General features: G+C 33.1%; 1 long non-coding RNA gene across 1 annotated transcript in view; it reads right to left on the minus strand.

Annotated features, from left to right (window-relative positions):
* The window catches only part of LOC145247250 (uncharacterized), a 10,248-nt gene extending 4,254 nt beyond the window's left edge, over positions 1 to 5,994 (minus strand). The window contains exons 1-3 of the long non-coding RNA XR_013863219.1: positions 5,881 to 5,994; positions 2,346 to 2,447; positions 1,111 to 1,225 (exon numbers count right to left, since the gene is read on the minus strand). This is a non-coding gene — a long non-coding RNA (uncharacterized LOC145247250). The remainder of the gene's footprint in view (positions 1 to 1,110; positions 1,226 to 2,345; positions 2,448 to 5,880) is intronic.
* Positions 5,995 to 6,666: the final 672 nt, after the last annotated feature.

The following is a 6,666-nucleotide window of genomic DNA, read 5'->3' on the forward strand; positions in this document are numbered from 1 at the left end:
GCTTTTAGTAACATAGAAAGCTTTTCGTATTCATGTTTTCAAAACTACACGATTTTATTAAAGTGGTCTTATCATTTTGGCCAGGTGAAAATGTTTGTTTTTTTAAAAAATAATTATTAGATCAGGGTTAAGGTTTCGAATGAAGCAGATTTCATTTTTTTTCATCATATTTTCCCTTTTGGCAAGGGTTTCAACCATTTGTTTGATTAAAAATTCGATATTATGTGTAAACGCTTACTTTCTAAAGTGGTCTTTTGATTTTGACCAGGACTGTATATATATATATATGTGTATCCGTTGATATCTTATATGCTTTTATATAGAGTGATGTGGTTCTTGGTTTATAAACTGTGTCTAACTATATATCGTACCTTTCAACATATGTGTGGTGCTTTTTACAGCACATGTCTCTCAAGCCACCTTATATAAACTGACAGCAAACAATTATATAATGAACAAGTGGGACAAAACATAGACATATACAAACGGGAACTAATTGTCTTGCGTGTTATAACTAGGGCTATGACACTTGCATATTCTTTTCATTGTTTTGACTCGAGTATATCTTCGACATAGACACAGTTTATAAACCAAGGACCACATCACTCCATATAAAAGCATATAAGATATCAACGGATACACATTCGAGAGTCAAAACAATGAAAACAATATGCTGCTGTCCGAGCCCTAGTTATAACTGATTTTTTGTCGGTGTGATTCATTCATTCGGATCAATCAAAACTGACAGAGAGAAATATTGCATTTTTAACAAAATAATTGAACGTTGCAAAATAACAAAATATTTTACGTCACAATCAAATGAATTGACACTAATGACGATCAACAGTTTCTTCTTTCGTAGTAAAATCTATTTTGGGAAGAGAAACATTAGACAATTACCTTATAAATATCCATAGATAATTGTACTTCTTTTACGGCATTCTAGTTTCATCCTTTATGTGCATGCTTGGTCCTTTTTCTTTCAATCTCTATTCGTGATTGGACAGACAAAAAAATAAAACACACAGACACACACACGCACTCACACACACACGCGTGCGTACGCACTCACACATCTTACGTCATTTTTATTGGTTGTGTTTTACTTACATTTTACATGCAGCGGAGCATAAGAATGTCCAGAATTTGGTGACATTTTCCTCGCAGGCCTTGACGCAACCGTTAGACAAATCCAGGCTTTTAATGCGGCCCATTATATCATCGACTGTAAATAAATTTTATGGGAAGTAGTACAAATTTAGCTGATATTTTATGTCGCAAAATAGATGCAATTCAGAAGTGACAATGGATATCGTCACATTGAAATCTTTTTGCCTTTGAATTTGTTTTATTTCATAATTCAAATTTGTTTTTGAAATGATGTTATCAAAGTTAAATACAATTGTATTTTGTGGTCATTTCGACATTCTCAGCAATACTAATATTTCGAGACAATCGCTACTGTGTGTGTGTGTGTGTGTGTGTGTGTGTGTGTGTGTGTGTGTGTGTGTGTGTGTGTGTGTTAAAATCGTGTAGCAAAAATACTCCTCATATACATGTGAAAAATGTACTCCAAGTATTTTAGAACCTTATAATATAAAAAAAACATAATCTACATTACCACTTTATAATCATTTCGAGTGGTGATTTCCTCGTAAAAAAAAGATGATTGTTTTATTTTATAAGTGTTTAGATTCATGATTTTTTCAAGATAAGTTTTAAGGACTTTTAGAAAAACTGTTGATATAATTTAGGATTGGGGTTAGATCAATTAAATTCGTGCGTCATTTATAACTAGTGTTTTTTAATTATGAATTAGGGTTTAGGGTTAGCGTTAGGGTTAAGGGTTAGGAGTTGAATTTAGGGTAAGGGTTTAGACTGATTAAATTTATGCATGATTAAAAACTATTTTTTTCTGCCAATTCATTAAAAGTCTTCCACTTCGACTTTTATTGACTTAAGCGGGTTTGTTGTCGCTTTTTTATTGGCTGATTAACTTGATCAGCGCTCGGCATATTCCGGTGGGTTACGTCAATTACTGGTCGATCCCGAGCAAACATTTACCGTAATCATGTGCGCTAAGTACAAAATTACCTTGGAATTTCCATTATTTTGACAATTTTAATTAAATTCTTTGTATTTTTACCTTTATTTCATTTCTGCTATAAATCCTAATTTTTATGTTATATTTGAATTCCGGGTTCTGATATATGTTTGATAACTCTGTTATATGTTTGATATTAATATGTATTTTTTATTTTAATGCAACCATAAATATATTTGCTCATGTGACATAGATTGAACATGCAAAAGTGATCAATTATTATAATTTAAAAAATACGTACTGGATAATCTTTTGTCGATTTCCGCCTCTTCGACTGGAATTACGGCGGCAAACGCCAATGGAATGAGAATAAGAAAAAAAAGTGTCAACTTCATGGCTGCAACTAAATATAAAGAAAGCAAATAATATTTAAACTGAACAACATAAATCGGGATAGAATTAAGCGTTCACTGAAATTTCAGTGAAAACAAAAAATAACAAGCACTGAAAGCGAATACAACATAAGTTTATACGAAAAAATGGCAGGTTATTATATTTTATGTATAAGATATACATGATTAAAGGCATACAGACATGTCTGAATAGGAAAACAGTTATGCAAACAGGTTCGTCAACACGTGTATTGGAGTATGTGTATATTTAATTCATATCTGGATTCTATGGATTTGTCCCTTCCAAGAATATTAGTGAAAGTGACGCATGAATCCCGATAAAACTCGAACCCAAAGTCCTTTCTGACACCACGCCACTCCAATTGTCTCACACAAAGAAACATTTTATAAAAACATAAACATTGTTTCTTAATCATATTGTTATCTTCCATTATTGAAGCAAGGCTGATTTGAATTATTTCAACGCCTTAGAATTTCAGTGAATTATAATTACAGTTGCCTCTCGGTTTCTATTAATTATGATGCAGTCTACGTTGTGGTCTACACTAATCACAGCAAAAAATTATAATATTTCGTACTCTTTCTTTGTTTCAGTGGTTTCATCGGAAACTTCCACGTGGTGACTTGATCTGTGTCGCCATCTCGTCTCTATATGCTTCGTACGAAATATTTAAGTATGACTGCAACAATTTTATAAAGGAAGGCAAAGACAAGTCATGATGCTTAACTATATTTAATAGTTTTTATGAAGACACTTTAATTTACAATAAGAATTGACTCAGTTTCTCATTTTGTCGAAAATGATTCTATGAGTTTACGTTTTGCGGAAAAATTTTCATTAATGAAGGTTTCATATACATCTCCGTCTTAATAAAATATTACAAATTTCTTTTGAAATGATAATTTCTTTATCTAATATCGTTATTTGTTCTAGTATAAAATAATAGTTTGGAAATAAAGATTTTTCAAATGATTTTCAAAATAAGCATCCGAAATGATTCGTAAAATATGGCGAAATGCAAAACTAGTTCAACACGAAATTAACAAACTTCAAAGCAGATATTTGAAGATTACAGAGAGTAATATAAAGAGTTATAAACCAATTAAAAACCAGGATTACTTTTTTGATGCATGGTATTAGATTTTATCTGTCTGCGATATTTGATGAAATGAACGAGAGTATGAGATAGCAAAACCTCTAATTGGTCGCGAAATATGTCGGATTAGAAAAGGGGTTTATTTTAAAATCGTCAAACAGCCGAGACGTCATTGCAGCTGGCCAATGAAATTCTCATTAAAAACCAATGGGAATGTATGATGGAACTGACTGAAAATAATCGTTTACATAATTGAATAAATTGAAATTCTGAATAATTACCATTGTTCTGCTACTTACTGCGAAGAACGACGTTCTAGATGTTGGCGTGGTCAGCGCGTGAAAGCCCCACATAAATATAAAGCCGTTTATGTTCGTACGTACGTCATTACGTTTCACACATATTTAAAAATAAAAAATATGATCATCCAATCAGCAAAGTAATGATTGCTATTTAAGTTAATTTCGTTATAATAAAATAATTCAGATTTTATCCATTTTAAAATCAAAAATATAATTATCTCGCACAATTTTAAATAAATATATTTCAGAAAGTAACGTTCATTTTAATTTTTGCGTAATATTTTGCAGAAAATTATTTGAAAGTATAAAATGAACAGGTAGTATTTTTTCTTTAAAAATAAATTAAAGTGCTACAATTTTAAATAAATACATAAACATAATAGTTTTATTTAGTTAAATAATATTTCATGCGTCGAGGATTATTGCCACATCTCGGTTGGTTCAACTGCCAGTAGTCTCTCGCTCCTAAACACGGTTCGGGTCCTGGATATGATCTTAAACTATATCCGATGTTAAGGCCCCAGCTTGCGAGCTTTGGGGAGTGTGTAGCCACCCTTTAATTGCCATTGCTCCCAGGTCCGCTCTGACCTGGCGTGGTAGTACCTGTTAGGGTCCCAACTATGGGTTAAATAGAAAAAATAGACTTGAAAAAAAATATTCTGTTAAAAAAATGTTCTTCAAAATCACTGGATTCGACATTAAATAACCTGAAAAGGGTTGATATGTCGTAAAACAAAAACAACCAACAAACTAAACAAGATTCAAAAAAGAGTCGCCAACCTAATAGGTCCTTAGCTATCAACTAAACTCCAACCTCTGTCCCATCGCCGAAATGTGGCATCCTTTTACCCGTTTTATAAGTACTTCAATGGTAGGTGCTATGCCGAACTCCAAGCACTTAGTACCCCCTCAACAACAATACCCTCAACAACAATACCCTTAACAACAATACCCTCAACAACAATACCCTCAACAACAATACCCTCGACAACAATACCCTCAACAACAATACCATCAACAACAATACCCTCAACAACAATACCCTCGACAACAATACCCTCAACAACAATACCCTTAACAACAATACCCTCAACAACAATACCCTTAACAACAATACCCTCAACAACAATACCCTCAACAACAATACCCTTAACAACAATACCCTCGACAACAATACCCTCAACAACAATACCCTCAACAACAATACCCTCAACAACAATACCCTTAACAACAATACCCTCAACAACAATACCCTCAACAACAATACCCTCAGCAACAATACCCTACACAACAATACCCTCGACAACAATACCCTCAACAACAATACCCTCAACAACAATACCCTCAACAACAATACCCTCAACAACAATACCCTTAACAACAATACCCTCAACAACAATACCCTCAACAACAATACCCTTAACAACAATACCCTCGACAACAATACCCTCAACAACAATACCCTCAACAACAATACCCTCAACAACAATACCCTCGACAACAACACCCTCAACAACAACACCCTCAACAACAATACCCTGGACAAACCCGACAAGCAGCAAAAGTCCATCCCAACACCTTAGATATCCCTAGATGCCGTGAAGCCTTCTGCTCGAATAGACTTTTCCCTCGAACTACTGCACTCTGGAATTCCCTTCCTGGCCACTCTTTCCCTGACTGTACTTACATGCAAAGATTCAAATGTAATGTGAACAGACATCTCGCTGTCCAGCTTCATAAATAGTGTAATTCTGGTCTCAAATAGTAGCCTCCCGCGACGGCATGACTTTGTACCTTGTTTGGGGTGAAATGACAAAAAACAAAAAAATAGCTGACAATAAAAATTGGTTTTACGGAAGAAAAAACGGGTCGATTTCTACAGACATGAAGTGTTTGATAATTGTCAATGTGATTAAATTTGTAGAAATACAGAAAAAAAGTAGATAAAAAAACGAATAGAATTGTCCATTTTATAGTTATATTGCATACAAAAAATCGCAAGAGTGTAAGAAATGTTATTTTACCTGAAAGTGCGATCAGCTTTTAACAAAATGTAGATATGAAATCGGCGTATGAAATCGGTCATATATATATATATATATATATATATATATATATATATATATATATATATATATATATATGTTTCTTATCAAGTAATCTACACGTGTCTCATCCGATCGTGACGATTATTGATAACAGATTGTTTTCATTGAATGTTTCCCATGTTATTTTATTTGTATAAATCGCGAATCCAATTATAGACTAGTAGGGAGACTCGACGTTGCCCGGGATTGAACGAATATTAACGAATGTTTCACAATTCCATATTCACATGCCTCTCTACAGTGACCTAGTCAACAATATATTGTAGTCTACAGTGACCTGTAGAGAACCTACTGTTGATTTTATAAAAAAATATTTATGATATATAACTATTACGGCTACCTGGCGTTGCCCAGGCCATATAAAAAGAAAATAGAAGTTGCGTTTGACGATACTTGCTATTTTAGGATATAAAAAACTTTTTAGAATAGTATAATAAAACATATTAATGTTGCTTCTCTTGGACAATGCAGCCTTTTAAGATGCTAGTTCTATCAATGATATTGAGCACTCTTACCAGATATGATATTGTACTCTTACGACCTCCAATAACGCTGCATAAATTTTATTGTCTAAAATTGTATAATAAAACACAGTGACATTATTTTATTTTATTTATTTATTTTTTTTTTTTGCACGTCATGGCCTTTAAACATACCCAGGATGTTGAGCACTTTGGATTCACTTACTTTGCGCGAGCCTTT

This window comes from Euprymna scolopes, chromosome 25 (genome assembly GCF_053919585.1).
Source record: "Euprymna scolopes isolate OS-2025 chromosome 25, ASM5391958v1, whole genome shotgun sequence".
NCBI classification, from domain to species: domain Eukaryota; kingdom Metazoa; phylum Mollusca; class Cephalopoda; order Sepiida; family Sepiolidae; genus Euprymna; species Euprymna scolopes.